Source organism: Silene latifolia, chromosome 7, assembly GCF_048544455.1.
Source record: "Silene latifolia isolate original U9 population chromosome 7, ASM4854445v1, whole genome shotgun sequence".
NCBI classification, from domain to species: Eukaryota; Viridiplantae; Streptophyta; class Magnoliopsida; order Caryophyllales; family Caryophyllaceae; genus Silene; species Silene latifolia.
In genome coordinates, this window is record NC_133532.1 from 38,013,149 (window position 1) to 38,033,415 (window position 20,267).

The 20,267-nt window shown below is 38.3% G+C and overlaps 2 non-coding genes across 2 annotated transcripts; one reads left to right on the forward strand and one right to left on the reverse strand.

The window, feature by feature from the left end:
- Positions 1–840: 840 nt before the first annotated feature.
- On the reverse strand, positions 841–947 carry LOC141593456 (small nucleolar RNA R71). The gene has a single exon (XR_012521537.1). It is a non-coding gene; the product is annotated as a small nucleolar RNA R71 (small nucleolar RNA).
- Positions 948–8,947: 8,000 nt separating this feature from the next.
- Positions 8,948–9,054, forward strand: LOC141593495 (small nucleolar RNA R71). The gene has a single exon (XR_012521575.1). It is a non-coding gene; the product is annotated as a small nucleolar RNA R71 (small nucleolar RNA).
- The last annotated feature ends 11,213 nt before the right edge of the window (positions 9,055–20,267 follow it).

The following is a 20,267-nucleotide window of genomic DNA, read 5'->3' on the forward strand; positions in this document are numbered from 1 at the left end:
CCGTCCTTTACTTGCCTCTTTACTAATAGTAGAGTTGTTTGTGAAGTTATAAATATTTTTTTGGTCTAGGTGCTCTTAACGACAAGTAACCGAAAACTAAACCTCCAAGTGAGTACGACCAAAAATGGAGCCGTTGCCGGGGACGGTGTTAAATTGATTTAGATTTTCTTAGATTGTTATTAGTTGTGTCTTTATTTGCCTTGGGGAAGTAAAACTCCTCAAGGTTTGTTCTAATTGTTTTCAAGTTGTTTGATATTTTGCATGTCTAGAAGATCACAAGGTAACTTGTTACCCTTTGATCACGAAATTGAAAGGACTTTGACAACCAATAGAAGACTTGCTAGAGGTACTTTGAGAGGTATAGGTGAGGTTGTAGATATTCAAACAAATACTATTGAGTTCATCAACCCTTTTGCAAGAGAAGGTGAGGAGAACCCAACACCAAATCCAACACAAAATCAACCCACAATGCCTAAATTTTCATCACATTCCGTACCAACCGAGGAGAACCTACCCAATGGTACTCCCACACCACAACACTTAACCGGAAATTTTATTGCCAAATCCGCATTTATCCAATTAGTCGAAAGAAGCCAATTTGGGGGGATGCCTAGTGAAGTGCCTCATTCTCACATGGAGACTTTTTGTGACTATTTTGATGCGATTTCACAAACCGGTGTAACTCAAGACCAAATTCGATGGGTCTTATTTCCTTTTTCTCTAATTGGCACCGCAAAACAATGGTTGAAAGGCCTTGATAAGGCTACTCTCGGAATTGACTCTTGGAAGAAGTTGGCTCTAGCTTTCTACAAAAAGTTCTACCCTCCGGAAAAGACTAACATGCTAAGAGCTCAAATTACGGGCTTTAAGCAAAGGGATGAAGAATCTTTGTATGAAGCTTGGGAGCGGTTCAAAGGAATTTTTCGCTCATGTCCTCATCATGGACTTAGCGAGTGGTTCTTGGTACAACAATTTTGGAACGGTCTTTATGAAGACTCAAGAAACATTCTCAACATGGGATCAAATGGTATGTTCACCGAGGTTGACGATAATCAAACTTGGAATAAGATTGAGGAAATGGCGGTCCATAACTCACAATATAGTAGACCTCGCAAGGCTACTAGAGGAGGAAAGCATGAAGTGGACTCTATTACTCAATTGGGTGCTCAACTTATTTCTCATATTGATACCATTAACTTGAAGTTTGAGAAGGCTATGGCTAAACTTGAAGAAGCCTCAAAATCACCAAAGCATCATGTTAATGCCATGGTAGCATCTTCATCAATCCCAAGTGGGATATGTGAGAATTGTGGAACTTTGGGACATGACCAAAGTGAATGTAGGCGAACAAATGAACAAGTGAATGCTTTTCAAGCATACAAGAGTGGTACCCCTTATTCTAATTATTACAATGAAAACACCAAATTCCACCCAAGTCTCTCATACAAAAGCCAAAATGTTCAAAACCCTCAACCAACATACACACCACCTCCCATGAGAAACCAAAATCAAAGACCCTTTTACAACCAAAACCAAGGTTACCAAAATCAAACTCTATACAATCAACAAAATGACCAAGGTTTTGATGTTCAAAAAGCGGTCCTCCAAATGCAAAAGAATCAACAAGAGTTTTTCACTCAAATGCAAAAGGATAGTCAAGCAAAGGACATCACCATCAACAACATCCTAGCCCACACAAAAATGTTGGAAACTCAATTGACTCAACTAGCATCTTCAAGTTCTCAAAGACAAAAGGGGCAATTACCACCTCAAAGTAATCCCCCAAGACATGAAACGGTTAGTGCCATTCACTTGAGGAGTGGTACGAGGTATGAAGGACCAAAGAAGCAAGTTGAGGATGAAGTTGTGGAAGCTAGTGACAAAGAAGAAGTTGTGCAAAACTCCAAGGAAGGAGAACCAACAAAAGAAGAAGTTTCAAAGAAAAGTGAAGACAAGGCCAAGGAGAAGGAGCCTATTGTGATTAGACTTCCTTTTCCAAGTCGTCAAGCTAAGCCTAAGTTCGATGACCAACTTGGGAAGTTTATGGAAATTGTGAAGAATTTGGAAGTTTCGATTCCTTTTACGGAATTAATCAATCACGTGCCGACCTATGCGAAGTACATGAAAGACATCCTTACAAAAAAGAAGTCGATCCGGAAGCTTGAAACTATCGCCTTCACTAAGGTGAGTAGTGCAATCCTTCAACGGAGTTCACCTCCGAAACTTAAAGATCCGGGAAGCTTCTAAATACCGTGTACCATTGGCAACATCACGATTAACAAGGCCTTATGTGATCTAGGGGCTAGTGTGAGTGTTATGCCGTATTCGGTGAGTAAAAGGTTAGGGATGGGAGAGCCTAAATGTACCAACATCACACTCCAAATGGCCGATAGATCGACGAAGACACCATTAGGGATATGGGAAGATGTTGCCGTGAGAGTTGGGAAATTTTTCATCCCGGTGGACTTTGTCATTGTTGACATGGAAGAAGACTCCAATATTCCAATCATTCTAGGTAGACCTTTCTTGCACACCGCGGGTGCGGTGATAGATGTGAAGCACGGAGAGCTCACTCTAGAAGTGGGAGATGAGAGCATAACTTTCAACCTTGATAAGACCATGAGAGCTCCCCGTTTGCATGAACCATGCTTTATGGTTGATCACTATAGCCGGAAGGATGATGGGAAGAAGTCGGAATTCCAATGGAAAAAGAAAGTTGATGATGCTCCATCAAAAGAGCAAGAGAATAGCAACAAAGAGAGCTTCAAAAGCTCACCCATGACAAGTGAAGAGGATGGCCTCATTGGCCAAACCAAGAAAGGAGGAGAGTTGTCTCTATCAACTCAAGAGATTTTTAATGATCAAGTAGACGAAGTTTGCGGTCTTTGGGATGATGAATTTGAAGGGATTTTCAATCCCTATATTGGCAACGCTATCGATCAAGACCATCATGGAGAACAACAAGTGCAAAGGTCTATTGAGGATCTTTATCATGACAGTGAACAAGCCTTCGACTACTTTTTCAAGGTGTTGAGTAACATCAACAACACCTTGAACATGCCCCCATGACATCTCATTAAGGATGAGAGTTTGGTGGAGTCCTCCCTAAACCACCATTTGTAAATATTCTAACTCCCTAACTTGCATTTTAATTCCTACATTGCATTTTTGTCATTTTTGGATTTATATTTTTGTGCCTTGATCAAGATATTCATCATTTTTGAGAGAAGTGAGGGAGGGACTAATGATTTTATTGATGTGTAGTGCTTTAACTTAGTGTGGGGATAGCAATTGATTAGGCTATTCATGCCTTTGTAGTGCCCCTACAATGTAGAACACGAGATTTGAAGAATGGAAATGAAACGGGTTATGCAGTGCACGGATGGACTTGAATCCGTGTTGTCTAAAAAGAATCCGAGCGGCTTAAGGGTAATCCGATCGTCTTGCAGGAATCCGAGCGTCTGAGGAGGAATCTGTTCGTCCAGATGAGCTGCAAAAATCAAAATTTTGGTCTGTAACAGAATCCGAGCGTCCCACTTGAGAAGACGCTCGTCTGATTCTGAACGCCCGTCTTAAGGAGAATCCGCTCGTCTTTTTGCTGCAACACTTTAAGAAAAGTTCCTGTAACAGAATCCGCTCGTCTTTAAGAAAAGACGCTCGTCCTACATTGGAGAATCCGCTCGTCTTCCCTGAAAGACGCTCGTCTTGTAGCGGGTTTTCCTGAAGCTTATATATGCAGAATTTGAGCGTCCCGTGCCCCCAGCCGCTCGTCTTCCCCTACTGTTTTGTAAATTTCGGGCATTTTAAACCCCCTTCCCTCATTCATTTCCTTCTTTCAACATTCAAACACTACCCATAAACCCCAAAACCCTCATCCTCTCCATCACTAATAACAAGATTTACTCAACCAAATTCAACAAAATCAAATCAAAATTTCCTCACAACAAAAATTAATCACTCCTTTTACAAAATCAATAGATTCAAACACCAAAATCTTCAACTTTTGAGTCGATTTTTGAGATACAAAGCAACATCCTTTCATCTTGAATCGATTTGAGCATAGCTAGAAATTGGAGATTTCAACCTTTCTTTGGTGTAATCAACAATGGCAAGAACTAAAGGAGAAAAAAAGGCACTCAAAGCAAAGGCACTTTCAAAAAGGCAACAACTTCTTCAAGCAAAGAAAGCTTCAAAGGCTTTGGTAGTTTCTAATGCAAATTTGGAAATTCAACAACAAGATCCCCTTATGGAAGCAACAACATCAACAACTCCGGTTATTGCTCAATTATCAAACTATCCGGAGGTAATTTTCACTTCCGACTCTCATAGGGATAAATTTGTCCATTTTGCTAAGAAGACCATTATGCGAACAAAATTTATTTGTGAAAATGCCTTGACAAAGTTGGGTGTTCTTGAGCAAACCAAAGCCTTCTTTGAGGCCATGGGATTGGGTAAATTGTTTACCATGAGAGAATTGACATACCCCTCCCTCACCTTGGAATTCATAAGTTCATTGAAAGTTACTAAGGTGGAGACTAGAGAATACATCGCGTTTCGTCTTGCAAATGTGAATAGACGCATCACCTTTGATGTTTTGAGTAAAATATTAGGCATAAGTGATGCCCCGTACTATCATAAGATCCCCAAAAAGTATGACCCCGCTCCTCTTTGGGAGGCAATTTTCGGAAAGAAATTTGTGAGCTTTCATGCTTGTCGTGCTCTATTAGTCCACCATCCGGGCATTAGAGTATGGCACAAGGTCATTGGAAATACTTTGATAGCAAGAAATGGCACTAATCATCTTACCAAGCTCGATTTTGTTCTTCTTGAGTCGGCCTTGAACATAGGAAGGAGGTATACTAAGCCATATAATGCTCTAAGGCTTTTGGTTGAAAGATGGCTTAATGTCGATTGTGGTAAAGAGGGCACCGCTTTTATTGTGAATGGAGGACTAGTTACTTATTTGGCCAAGCACTTTGACCCAAACATCAACAAAGACAAAATTTATATGGCGGTCAAAGGAGGTCATCTCATTGATATGGACGCCATGATTAACAAGTATAAGTGGGTCAAGCATGATCCTCTTGACACCAACTATGGGTGGCTAACCAATGAAGCTAGATCCTTGATCGGGTCCGTTTCGTGTTCACAATTGAGGATGTGGTCGTTGGGTCACGGTCGAATCAAAACACAATTTATAGCTTCACAAACAACTCTACAATTAGTAAAGAGGCAAGTAAAGGTCGGATCCCAAGGGACGGGAGTTGAAATGAGATTTCTATTGCAACTAGTGGTGTCTTAGGGGTGTCACAAATTGGGTTGATGTAGAAGGTCACTAAACTAAAATAGCAATGAAAATAAACAAGCAAGATGAATTAAAGGGGTGTAAACAATTGATTAAAAGCACTAGGGTGTCATGGGATCGTAGGGGAATCATGGGATATGATCATACAAACATGTTCTCAAATTATAAGCAAGCAATTATTGTTGTGATGGATTGAGTTGGGTTATATCTTACAATCCTAGTAAAGTTTGGGTCCCGGAGCCGAATCGATTAGATTGTACAACACCTACAAGTCGACTTAATCTTCCCTACTCAACAACATGCATGGTCTAATGAGACTCAAGTTGGGTTATGTCTTACAAGTCTCATTGAAAAGATAGGTGATGGTGGTAAATGCAAGGATTCATAGGCTTAGCATTTCATCAAACATAACATGTGCAAGAGTTGAGATCAAAACAAGCAAGCAAATAAAACATGAAAGCATAATAATTTAAGCATGAATCATTCCCCATGTTGGTTTCCCCTAATCACCCATTTAACCCTAGCTAAGAGACTACTCACTCATTATCATGTTGATCATGCTAGCAAGGTTGTCAATCATACCAACAATATGAAACATGATGAATAAATGAAAGTAATTAACAATAATTAAAAAGGGATTAAGAGATTATACCTACTAATGATTCCAATAATAAAGCAAAGATAAAAGAAGTACTTGAATGCTTGATTGAGAGGTTGTCAATCTCCCAATAATAACCCAAATAATCTTCAATTACCCAAAATAAATGAAGGTGGGAGGGATTTTATATAGACCGAAAATTTTGAACTGCGGGGGTAATCCGTGCGGATTCTGCCCAATCCGTGCGGATTCTGCCTTTTCTGGGTTTGATAAAACTCGCCTAAAGACGGGCGGATTCATAGGAAGACGCTCGGATTTCAAAACACGAGACGGGCGTCTTTTGCAGAAGACGGACGGATTTCAGTCCTGGAATTTTTCTTGTTTTCCTCTGCTGCAAAGACGGACGTCTTTCTTTCAAGACGGGCGGATTCTTCAAGACGGGCGGATTTCTGCTCAGGACGCCCGGATTCTCTTACAGTCAAAAATTTTCAAAATTCAGCTCAGTTCAGGACGGGCGTCTTTTCTGCAGTACGCTCGGATTACTGAAGACGGGCGGATTCTCCTGAATCCGCTCGGATTCGACCCCTTGTACCCGGATTCAGTTCCATCCGTGCACAATGCATTTTCCTTACCATTCTTCCATTCTTCTTCGAATCTTGTGTTCTTCATTGTGGGGGTACTACTAGGCATGGATAGCCTAGGCAATTGTCATCCCCACACTAAGGTAAAGCACTACACACCAATTGAAATTGTTCGTCCCTCCCTCACTTCTCTCAAACATGACAATTATCTTGATCAAAGTAAATAAAAATCCAAAGATGACAAAAATGCAATACAAGAATTGAAATGCGAGTTAGGGAGTTAGAAATATTTACAAGTGGTGGTTTAGGGAGGACTCCACCAAACTCTCATTCTTGATGAGATGTCAAGGGGGCATGTTCAAGGTGTTGTTGATGTTGCTCAACACCTTGAAAAAGTAATCAAAAGCTTGTTCATTATCATGGTAGAGGTCCTCAATAGTCCTTTGCCCTTGTTGTTGATCTTGATCGATGGCATTACCAATGTAGGGATTAAAAATCCCTTCAAATTCGTCGTCCCAAAGACCACAAACTTCATTAAGTTGATCATTGAAAATTTCTTGATTTGATGGAGACAACTCTCCCAATTTCTTCTCTTGGCCAATGAGGCCATCCTCTTCTTCTTTGGTTGATTTTGATGAGCTTTGCAAGCTCTCCTTGTCACAATTCACTTGCTCTTTGAATGGAGCATCTTCAATTTTCTTCTTCCATTGGAGTTCCGATTTCTTCCTTTCATCCTTTCGGCTATAATGATCAATCATGAAACATGGTTCATGCAAACGAGGAGCTCTCATAGTCTTGTCAAGATTAAAAGTTATGCTTTCATCTCCCACTTCTAGAGTGAGCTCACCATGTTTCACATCAATCACCGCACCCGCGGTGTGTAGGAAAGGTCTTCCTAGAATGATTGGAATGTTGGAATCTTCCTCCATATCAACAATGACAAAGTCCACCGGGATGAAAAACTTCCCAATTCGCACGGGGACATCTTCCCATATCCCTAATGGTGTCTTCGTCGATTTATCGGCCATTTGGAGTGTGATGTTGGTGCATTTAAGCTCTCCCATCCCCAACCTTTTACTCACCGAGTACGGCATGACACTCACACTAGCCCCTAGATCACATAAGGCTTTGTTGATCGTTGTGTCGCCAATGGTACACGGTATTGAGAAGGTTCCCGGATCCTTTAGTTTTGGAGGTGAACTCCCTTGAAGTATTGCACTACTCACCTTAGTGAAGGCGATAGTCTCAAGTTTCCGGATCGACTTCTTCTTTGTGAGTATATCTTTCATGTATTTTGCATAGGCCGGCACGTGATTGATCAATTCCGTGAAAGGAATCGAGACTTCCAAGTTCTTCACAATTTCCATAAACTTTCCAAGTTGATCATCAAATTTGGGCTTGGCTTGACGACTTGGAAAAGGAAGTCTAATCACAACGGGCTCCTTCTCCTTGACCTTGTCTTCATTTTTCTTTGAACTTTCTTCTTTTGATGATTCTCCATCTTTGGAGCTTTGCACAATTTCTTCCTTTTCACTAGCTTCCACAACTTTATCCTCAACTTGCTTCTTCGGTGCTTCATACCTTGTACCACTTCTCAAGTGAATGGCACTAACCGTTTTATGTCTAGGGGGATTACTTTGAGGTGGTAATTGCCCCTTTTGTCTTTGTTAGCATGAAGATGCTAGTTGAGTCAATTGGGTTTCCAACATCTTGGTGTGAGCTAGAATGTTGTTGATGGTGGTTTCCTTTGCTTGGCTATCTTTTTGCATTTGAGTGAAAAATTCTTGTTGATTCTTTTGCATTTGGAGGACCGCTTTTTGGACATCAAAACCTTGGTCATTTTGGTGGTTGTATGGATTTTGATTTTGGTAACCTTGGTTTTGATTGTAAAAGGGTCTTTGATTTTGGTTTCTCATGGGTGGTGGAGTGTATGTTGTTTGAGGGTTTTGAACATTTTGGCTTTTGTATGAGAGATTTGGATGGAATTTGGTGTTTTCATTGTAAAAATTGGAATAAGGGGTACCACTCTTGTATGCTTGGAAAGCATTCACTTGTTCATTTGTTCCCCTACATTCACCTTGGTCATGTCCCAAAGTTCCACAATTCTCACATATCCCACTTGGGATTGATGAGGATGCCGTCATGGCATTAACATGATGCTTTGATGATTTTGAGTTTTCTTCAAGTCTAGCCATAGCTTGTTCAAACTTCAAGTTGATTGTGTCAATGTGAGCACTAAGTTGAGCACCCAATTGAGTAACGGAGTCCACTTCATGCTTTCCTCCTCTAGTAGCCTTGCGAGGTCTACTATATTGTGTGTTATGGACCGCCATTTCCTCAATCTTGTTCCATGTTTGATTGTCATCAACTTCGTTGAACATTCCATTCGATCCCATGTTGAGAATGTTCCTTGAATCTTCATATAAACCATTCCAAAATTGTTGTACCAAGAACCATTCGCTAAGTCCATGGTGAGGACATGAGCGACAAATTCCCTTGAACCGCTCCCAAGCTTCATACAAAGATTCTTCATCCCTTTGCTTAAAACCCGTGATTTGAGCTCTTAGCATGTTAGTCTTTTCCGGTGAGTAGAATTTTTTGTAGAAAGCTAGAGCCAACTTCTTCCAAGAATCTATTCCAAGGGTGGCCTTATCAAGGCCCTTCAACCATTGCTTCACGGTGCCGATTAAAGAAAAAGGAAATAAGACCCATCTAATTTGGTCTTGAGTCACGCCCGTTTGAGAGATTGCATCACAATAGTCGCAAAAGGTTTCCATATGAGAATGAGGGTCTTCACTAGGCATCCCCCCAAATTGGCTCCTCTCAACTAATTGGATGAAGGCGGACTTGGCAATAAAATTTCCGGTTAGATGTTGTGGTGTAGGAGTACCATTTGGTAGATTCTCCTCGGTGGGTACGGAGTGTGATGAAAATTTAGGCATTGTAGGTGGATTTTGTGGGGTATTGTGTAATGGGTTCTCCTCTCCTTCTATTGCGAAAGGATTGACGAACTCACTAGTGGGTTGAACAACATCACTAATACCTCTTAAATTCCTCCTAACAAGTCTCCTATTGTTCGTCAAGGTTCTTTCAATTTCACGGTCAAAAGGTAGCAAATCACCTTGTGACCTTCTAGACATGCAAAATATCAAACAACTCGAAAACAATTAGAACAAACCTTGAGGAGTTTTTACTTCCCCAAGGCGAAGAAAGACACAACTAATAACAATAAAAAGGAAATCTAAATCAAACAAACACCGTCCCCGGCAACGGCGCCATTTTTGATCGGGTCCGTTTCGTGTTCACAATTGAGGATGTGGTCGTTGGGTCACGGTCGAATCAAAACACAATTTATAGCTTCACAAACAACTCTACAATTAGTAAAGAGGCAAGTAAAGGTCGGATCCCAAGGGACGGGAGTTGAAATGAGATTTCTATTGCAACTAGTGGTGTCTTAGGGGTGTCACAAATTGGGTTGATGTAGAAGGTCACTAAACTAAAATAGCAATGAAAATAAACAAGTAAGATGAATTAAAGGGGTGTAAACAATTGATTAAAAGCACTAGGGTGTCATGGGATCATAGGGGAATCATGGGATATGATCATACAAACATGTTCTCAAATTATAAGTAAGCAATTATTGTTGTGATGGATTGAGTTGGGTTATATCTTACAATCCTAGGAAAGTTTGGGTCCCGGAGCCGAATCGATTCGATTGTACAACACCTACAAGTCGACTTAATCTTCCCTACTCAACAACATGCATGGTCTAATGAGACTCGAGTTGGGTTATGTCTTACAAGTCTCATTGAAAATATAGGTGATGGTGGTAAATGCAAGGATTCATAGGCTTAGCATTTCATCAAACATAACATGTGCAAGAGTTGAGATCAAAACAAGCAAGCAAATAAAACATGAAAGCATATTAATTTAAGCATGAATCATTCCCCATGTTGGTTTCCCCTAATCACCCATTTAACCCTAGCTAAGAGACTACTCACTCATTATCATGTTGATCATGCTAGCAAGGTTGTCAATCATACCAACAATATGAAACATGATGAATAAATGAAAGTAATTAACAATAATTAAAAAGGGATTAAGAGATTATACCTACTAATGATTCCAATAATAAAGCAAAGATAAAAGAAGTACTTGAATGCTTGATTGAGAGGTTGTCAATCTCCCAATAATAACCCAAATAATCTTCAATTACCCAAAATAAAGGATGAACAACAGAGAGATTAAGGAAATAAAACTTTTATTAGAACTTGATTAATTGTTGATTACAATACTAAAGAGAGATTTGATTGATATTAACTACTCTAATTATTGATAAGAAGAACATGCTCCTCTAATTAGACTAATGGGGTATTTATAGTGAAAATTAGGGAGGATGCATTAGGGTTAACTAAGGGCTAAACTAGTAATTACACTTTTTAGATTGAGCAAGGAGAAGCCGGTATTTTTCGAAGGAAGGGCTTCTTTCTCCGTAGCTTGGAGAAGAGGAAATCACTTGTGTCTTTGGAATCCGGGCGGAATAAGGTCGGGACGGGCGGATTCTGGTGATGGGGTCCGAGCGGATTCAAGGGAATCCGGGCGGATTGTGGAGGTGGAATCCGAGCGGATTAGAGCAAAGCCGCACGGATTGTGCAGCTGGGGGACGGCCGGATTGGGGACAATCCGCACGGATTGTCACTCAGCAAGACATCTTCTTCTTTTCTTCCCTTTTCTTCATAAATTCCTTGGGGATTTCCTTGGGGACTCAAGGATCCTTTCTCAACATTGCTCTTCTACTATAATATGTACAAAGGCCTTCTAATCTTGTCTCTCCTTGATGCTTGGTCATTGAATTCGATCAATTTAGTCTCGTTTTGCCATGGAAATGCAAGATTCTTACTCCTTTCCTACCAAGGGATCAAAATCTCAAAGAATATGCAAAACAAAGAACTAAAGATAAGAAATGACCCTAATATGCACTAAAAAGCATGGGAACAAGGCTAATTCGGGGGCTAAATATGCGCTAATTATGGTCACATCAATCCTTCACCTTGCCTTCAAAGATTTGCCGATTGAGTGTTCACCGAACAAACTACCTTCTTCCACTCTCCAAGGAAGCCGAGTATATCATTCATCAACAAAGAGGCGAGATTGAAGAGCCATCCTCCTCCATTGTCACACCACCCTATCCATTCAAATATCAAGAGTTCAAGCCCAAGGATGTTGAAGTAGGAAATGATTACTTGACCCTACTTATGAGAGAAATGCACCAACAAGCCTATAATGATCGAGTGGATGCCTACAAGGCCCAATATCCGCCCCTCCTTCATTTAGCTAGGCAAGGACTACTTGATCCATCATTTCCTTTGCCTAGTTGGGCAGATAGGGAGGTTTTCTTTCCAAGCACATCTAGTGGTGAAATACCGGGTGGAGAGGAGAATGTTGATGATGAAGTTGTCAATGATGAGGGTGGTGATGAAGAGGTAGGTGAAGAACAAGAGGTTTAAGAGAACATTGATGAAGAAGAAGCTCAAGATGAAGAAGGAAAAGAAAGTGAGGAAGATCAAGGAAGTGAAAGCAGGAGTGGAGATGATTCCACTTCTATGGAGCAAAATGATGATAATGATGATATGATGCAGGATTAGCAAACCTTGGAGGCTCCTACACTCTTATGGTTTGTCTACTTCTTTTGTTTTCTTTATTTTATCTTGATCATAGTCTTGAGAGTCCTAGAAACATGGAGGACTAACACCTTGGCTCCATTAAGGTGTTCATTCTATTGTTCCCACATGAAAAATCCAAAATGACAATTTATTGTTTCATGCATTGCATTTCGTGTGCATGAACTACCCCGAAATTTAAGACATTAGAAATAGTGTCTATTTTGGTTTGGGGAAGTACATGCATACGCATCGGGAGGTAATCTAAATTACGCTCTCCGCCATAACAAAAACCCATGCATCATGTAGTGTAGCTTAGTATAGCTTGCATTTAGTTTAGAAATCATGCATCATGCTTGCATAATTTCCTATCGTATTGGCCATTGAGGACAATGCCCATACTAGTGTGGGGATGGGATATTCTAACTTGACTTTTATTCAAAAATCCAAAAAAATTTAAAAATTCCGAAAAATACAAAAAAAAAAAATTGAAAAATTGAAAAAAATCAAAAACATGTTCATTTCCTTTATAGTGTAGTCTTGTATATATTGTCTTGTATATATTGTGTTTGTTCATCCTTGTTCACATTGATTGACTACGCCACATCCAAGACATGAGGATATTGAAGACCGCATGGTATGATCTTTCCAATCTCCTTTTTCCTCTTTATGTTAATGACTATGTGGCTTTATTTTGATTGATGTGGTAAAAACAATGTGAATTTAGGATTGCATTTAGATTATTTGGCATACTAGTTGGTAGAATCATATGCATTAGGATGTATATATGTTAGTTGCATCATGACATGTAGTTTGCATGTTAGAAAAATTTTGTGAAACCGTCTACTTGGGAAGCTTGACAAGTGTATATAGGCCCTAGTAGATGCTTTTTATTCTTAAGACTTTGCTTGTTAGAATACTTGTAAAACACCCTAGGACTTGGGAAGCTTGACAAGTGTATATAAGGCACCCTCACTACATATGGGGTGACTTTGAAAATATTCAAAAGAAAAATGCAAAAACTTGAAAAGTTGTCAAGTGTTGAAAATGCCAAAAATCAAAAGAAATGGCAAAAGAAAGTGTTCTCAAATGCTATATGCCACAAGAAATTGGGGGGGAAAATAACAACAAAGCAAACTCCCAAATGAAACTCAAATATCTATTGATCCCTTTATCCATCGTATCCACTTTTGTGCATGGTAGAGAGGGGACGACCCTTCTTCTTGTCTAGGCAAGAAGGGGAATTCCGCGATCCTCCAGTGTTTCTAACACCATAGGGAGTCTATTCTTGACGAAAGCATTTAACAATTGAGGACAAAGGTACCCTAGTTTGACACAACTTGGAGGTGATTTATTGGTATCCTTCTAGGCTTAGTAGTTTGAAGAAATTGCATCCATGAAGGAGTGTGTACCCTTGAATTGTTTCTCTTGTAGATAATTTCCGCCACTTAGATGAGGAAAGTGGCTATTATTTTGTAGATGCATCCATTACTTGATTTTGTGTGCTTTAATGCTTGGATGTGTCGCCATTTTGGCAAGACCCACCTTGCCTTGCAAGAAGGCATTATACCTCATGGTTGTCTTGTTGTGAGTTGAAGGGGCGGAGTGAGACCCGCTAATTATCTCATATCGGCCATGCTATTAGGTTAGTTTAAATAACGGTCCTAGTTTTTGTCACCTCTTTACTCGGGACGAGCAAAGGTCCGGTTTGGGGATATTTGATGTGACCATTATTTGAGCGTATTTAGTCCCCGAATTAGCCTTGTTCCCATGCTTTTTAATGCATATTTAGGTCATTTATTATCTTTAGTCCTTTGTTTTGCATATTCTTTGAGGTTTTGTTCCCTTGGTAGGAAAGGAGTGCAAACCTTGCATTTTCATGCCAAAATAGAGCTAAATTGATTGAATTCAATGACCAAGCATCAAAGAGAAGACAAGACTAGAAGGCCTTTGTACATACTATAGTAGATGGGCAATGATGAGGAAAGATCCTTGCATCTCCGACAAGATCCCCGAGGATTGTTGGAAGAAGGAGGAAGAAAAGAAGAAAAGAAGAGAACTGACCATGAATCCGAGTGGCTTGACCCTCGGGACGCTCGTCCAAGAAGGCCAGAATCCGAGCGTCCGACCAAGGAATCCGCTCGTCCAGCAGCCAGGCAATCCGCTCGTCCCGTTGCCTTGGACGCTCGGATTGTGTTACAGAAACTTCCGTTTTCTTCTTGTTCTATGAAGGATGCGCATATTTCGGAAAGATCGGCAAAAAGGAGACCGGCATCTCTTTTGAGAGGAGCGATTCCTCAAGGATTTAATCGTCATTTAAGCCCTTAGTAAACCCTAATTTGTGTACCTAATCCCCACTATAAATACACCATTAGTCTAATTAGATAATCATGTTCTTCTAATCAATCTCTAGTGTAGTTTATATCATTCTAATCTCTTCTTAATCTTGTAATCAACTTTTAATCAAGTCTTAATACAAATCTCATTTCCTTAATTTCTCTTTTGTTCATCCTTTATTTTGGGTAATTGAAGATTATTTGGGTTATTATTGGGAGATTGACAACCTTCCAATCATTCATCAAGTACTTCTATTATTCTTTGCTTTATTATTGGAATGATTAGTAGGTATAATTCTCTTAATCCCTTTTTAATTATTATTAATCTTCTTCATTTATTCTTCATGTTTTGCTTTGTTAGTATGATTGACAACCTTGCTAGCATGTTTACCATGATAATGACTGAGTAGTTTCCTTAACTGGGGTTAATGGGTAATTAGGGGAAACCAACATGGGGTATGATTCATGCTTAAATTAATATGTTTTCATAGTTTATTTGCTTGCTTGTTATGATCTCAACTCATGCACATGTTATGTTTGATGAAATGCGAGCCTATGAATCCTTGCATTTTTACCCATCACTTACCTTTTCAATGAGACTTGTAAGACATAAACCAACTCGAGTCTCATTAGATCATGCATGTAGTTGAGTAGGGAGGATTAAGTCGACTTGTAGGTGTTGTACAATCTAATCGATTCGGCTCCGGGACCAAAACCTTCCTAGGATTGTAAGATATAAACCAACTCGATCCATCACAACAATAATTGCTTGCTTATAATTTGAGAATATGTTTGTATGATCAATTCCCATGAATCCCCTATGACCCCATGACACCCTAGTGCTTTTAATCAATTATTTACATCTTATTTCAATCATCTTGCTTGTTTACTTTTATTGCTATTTAGTTTAGTGATCTTCTACTTCAAACCCCAAATTGTGACACCCCTAGACACCACTACTTGCAATTGAAAATCTTACTTCAATACCCGTCCCTTGGGATCCGACCTTTACTTGCCTCTTTACTAATAGTAGAGTTGTTTGTGAAGTTATAAATATTGTTTTGGTCTAGGTGCTCTTAACGACAAGTAACCGAAAACTAAACCTCCAAGTGAGTACGACCAGCCATATAGTATATATGTTTATGTTTTGATGATGTCAAGGTGCTTTATATTTTATATACTCGTTGCGCGTAATCGTTTGTTTAAGTCTTTTAGATTAAACTTATTCATTACAAGCAATAAAGAAGAATTGTGATGGAAGTGTATCATAATCAAGCCTCAATTAAAGATCAAGATTATTTAAGAGTCATTCAAGTATTATGAGAAGATGAAGTCCGTCTAAAGATTAATCAAGCTTGGATGTTGAAGTAGCATGTGCTGAAAGATCTCCTAAGAAGATTAGAATAGTATAGGTGATTATCTCGTAATGGTAATTAAGAGTGAATTTCTTATACTGGTAAAGTTATAGCTTGGCAGCTATAACATTACTAGTAAAAGAGCTCAATGTTATAGCTCTTCTACTATAACATTGAGATGCTGAGTTTATATTACACGACTTAAATTGTTTCAAAATTGTTTTTGTAAAATGTTTTTGTTTATTTCAAGTGTTCTAGCAAAAGTATTTATTAAGTAAAGCCCGGTTTAGTATGGAGTTCGGTTTTATGATAAATGTATGGTTAGTAATCTTATTGGGTCAACTTATGAGTTGAACCATATTACTAATTAGGTTTTTAACATAGCATACTCTTAAAACCTAAAATCTAACCTAATATCAACCTAGGGTTTCCACGTATCACGAGGTATATGTACCATGCTATTTCGTGTGACCTAAGATATAACAAATTTTGTTGTAAAGATTTTATTCTCTAAGAATTATCTTTACATATCTTTTATATTTTAGTTGATATAGTTATTTGTGATAAAGATATTCTTGTTATGGAAAATCTTATCATATCTTAAGATTTATGGAAAAGATAATAGAAGAATAATTTATATTCTATCTTTTGGAATATTCTTTATTATCTTTTAAGGCTTTAAGGAAAGAAATAATAGAAGATATGATTTGTTTACATCTCCCTATTTCGGCTATTAGGGTTTCGAGCAAACCATAAGCCATGCTACTTCCTTTCGTATAAATACCTTGCTTTTGCAACATTTGAAGGAGAGACCTTAAGCATAAAATTGATTTTATTTTTATAAGCAAAACCGTGTGTTTCAAAAGCAAGAAACCGCTTTGCTATTTTCGAAAAAGGTCATGTGTTTATAAACTCGTATGTTCATTTGTTAGTTATCGTTATAAGATAATAGTGCTTAATAGATTTCTTACTTGTTCATTAACGTGAACCTTTGCAAGAATCTTTCGTGCTTTCTTATTAGCGTAAGTTAGTCACTCGATTATTTAACGGTACTCATTGAGTTATAGTTATAGTTAGTTGTACGAGTTGGGTTAGTAAATTTGTAATCCGTAGAAAGGTACTAAATGTATTAATCGAGAATAGTGGACGTAGGTTTCGATTTGTGAAACTGAACCACTTCAAAAACCGTGTGTCTCCTTCCCTTTCGTTCGTTTACTTACTTCGTTGTTACTTGATCATTGATTAATTAGTTAAAGTTTAATCAATAAACTTTAAATAATTAATACAATTGAAAAAGTTTAAAAAGTTTTAAATCCTCAATTCACCCCCCCCTCTTGAGTATTTTGGATCGATAGACTCTTCAGAGTAGTCCAATGTTGATGATGATAAATAGTTGGTTATTAAGAGATACTTTGATGAGGTTGCTTCCGAGAATAGTAACATTGTGCTTCGTCCTCTCTCGGCAAAAATCAAGTTCTTTTTGAACTTTTTGTGGAACACGATTGTTCCGAGAAGAGAAGGACGGGACAAGGTATCGAGTTATGAGGCTATCATTGTGTATTTGTGGTTGGAGGGTCGTAAAGTGAACTTGGCTAGTCTCGTGTTTAACCAAATTGTTCAAACAAGCATAACCGTCACCAAGGAAAAGCATTGCACTACTCTCGATCTCCCATATGGTATGTGGATTTCGAGATTGTTAGAAATTAAACGGGTTGTCGGTAGGGAGAGCTACGGTGTGAGTGCCAAAGACGGTATGTGTGACCGTGTGATAAAATTGATGGGTCTCGGGTTTGAAGTACCCGAGTTGGTCTTCGCTAAGGGTGTTGAAAAGAGTACTAATGAGGTTGGGATGGTGGCTATGGAAGCCAAATTAGATGCTTTTATGGGGTCTTTAATGACTAAGTTTGAAGAGCAAACCACGGCCTTGGCTACGGCTATGTCTTGGGTTGGACCATCACGATCTTCGGTTGGCGGATTGGATAGTGCTCGGGTTTATGCGTGGATGGAAGGGGTCGATAAGAGTCTTGCGGGTTTTGAGAGGGATTTGGTGGCTATTCGTGAGGAAGTATTTCAACACGGAGATCGTCTTTCATTCCTTACTAGTCAAGGGGGTGCCTTAGTGAAGGACGGGAAAGCTATGAAAGCCGATCAAGCTATCACTTTGGAGGCGACAAAGGCCTTGTCTTTGAAGGTCCTTAACTTCGAGACAAGCCTCAATGTCCAAGCTATTCTTGTGCGGAGTTCGTTTGATCGTCTTGATGCCTTGGAATTCCGTACTCGTCCCGACTATGTTAACCCGTACAAAACCCGTCACACTTAGCCTTGCCTTACCCCTCCCCTGTTTTCGCATTTCTCATTTATTGCCTTATTTTCTCTTGTTTTCTAGTGGTGTATTTTGTCCTTCCAAACTTTTTCCAATTCGGCCCATTTTTGGCATACTACTTGTGGTTATGGCCCAAGTAGCTCTTAAACATGTTGTCTCATTCGGCCCATTGGCTTAAACATGCTTTCTTTGGTTTGTATGCTACTTTATTTTTGTAAGTACTTATGGATATTTACGGTTTATTTCAGTTTCTTAATTGTTCTTATCTATTGTCTCGTCGTATATTATTCTAGTCATTTTATGTTTGTTCTTATCTTTTCGATGATGTTAAGAGGGGGAAAGAACGACCATGCTAAGCATTTGCCTAAGCTTGCTCCTTCTCAAGACCAATTGTCTCTTAAAGTCCTTTAAGTTTCGGTCTTGAATATAATCGTTTGATCTTGTGTTGATCTTTATCTATAAAGATGACGGTATTATATTGAGGGAGAACTATATACTTAGTCACAATTTTAGGAGACTTGCCATCATCAAAAAGGGGGAATTTGTAGTACAATATAGAATATATGTTTATGTTTTGATGATGTCAAGAGTACTTTATATTATATATACTCGTTGCGCGTAATTGTTCATTTAGTCTCTTCAGATTAGACTTATTATTTGCAAAGCTTAAAAGATTGTGATGAAAGTATACAAGAACTTATTGTGATCATGCCCTCAATCACGGATCAAGATATTGCAAGATAATGAAAGAATTATTCAAGCATTCGTGAGAAGATGAAGCTCAATTGAAGATTGATCAAGCTTGAATAACGAAGTAACCTACACTCGAATATCTCCTAAGAAGATTAGAATAGCGTATGTGATTATCTCGTAATGGTAACATAAGAATAGATTTCTTATGTTAGTAAAGTTATAGATTCATAGCTATAACATTACTTATGTAAGAGCTCAATGTTATAGCTCTTCTACAATAATATTGAGATGCTGAGCTTATATAACGCGCGACTTAAGAAGTTTTCAAATTGTTTTTGAAAAATGTTTTTGTCTCTTTTAAATGTTTTAGCAAAAAGTATTTATTTAATGAGGAAGCCCATATTCATATTAAGTGTGGTTTTATTTTTAATCTTATAATTAGTAATTATATTGGATAAAAGTTGTTTATTGTTTTCGTGTAACTTAAGGATAAAAGTTGTTTATTGTTAAGATTTTATTCTCTAGAATTATCTTAACATATCTTTTATATTTAGCTTGATATGGTTATTTATGATAAGGATATTTTTTGTTATGGAAAATCTTATCATATCTTAAGATTTAAGGAAAAGATAATAGGAGAATAATTTATAAATTATCTTTTTATATTCTATATTATGTCTTAGGATTTTTAAGGAAAGAAATAACAAAGATATGATTTGTTTACATATCTGTTATTTCGGCCACTAGGATTTCGTGGAAACCGTGTGCTTTGCTTCCTCCCTTACTATAAATACTTTACACTTTGCTACATTTAAAAGTAAGACCTTTGAGCATAATTTTGATTTTATTTTAAAAGCAAAAACCGTGTTTTACAAGCAAAAACCGTTTTGTTATTTTGAAAAGGCCGTGCGTCTTATACACTTGTGCATTCATTCTTTAGTTATCGTTATAAGATAATAGTGCTTAATTGATTTCTTACTCGTTCATTAACGTGAACTTTTAGAAGAATCATTAGTGCTTTCTTATTAGCGTAAGTTAGTCACTCGAGTATTTAGCGATACTCACTTGAGTTATAACTAGGGTTAGTTGTACGAGTTGGGTTAGTAAATTTGTAATCCGTAGAAAGGTACTAAATTTATTAATCGAGAATAGTGGACGTAGGTTTCGATTTGTGAAACTGAACCACTTCAAAAATCCGTGTGTCTCTCTTTCTCTTTCGTTTATTTGCATTGTTTTAAATCGTTAATTAATTGATTAGTTAAAGTTTAATCAATAAACTTTAAATAATTGATTATACACGTGCAATTGAAAAAGTAGGTTAAAGTTTTTAATCCTCAATTCACCCCCCCCCCCCTCTTGAGTATTTCGGATCGATAGACTCTTCAGAGTTTCTTAATTGTAATTCCGATTTCATTG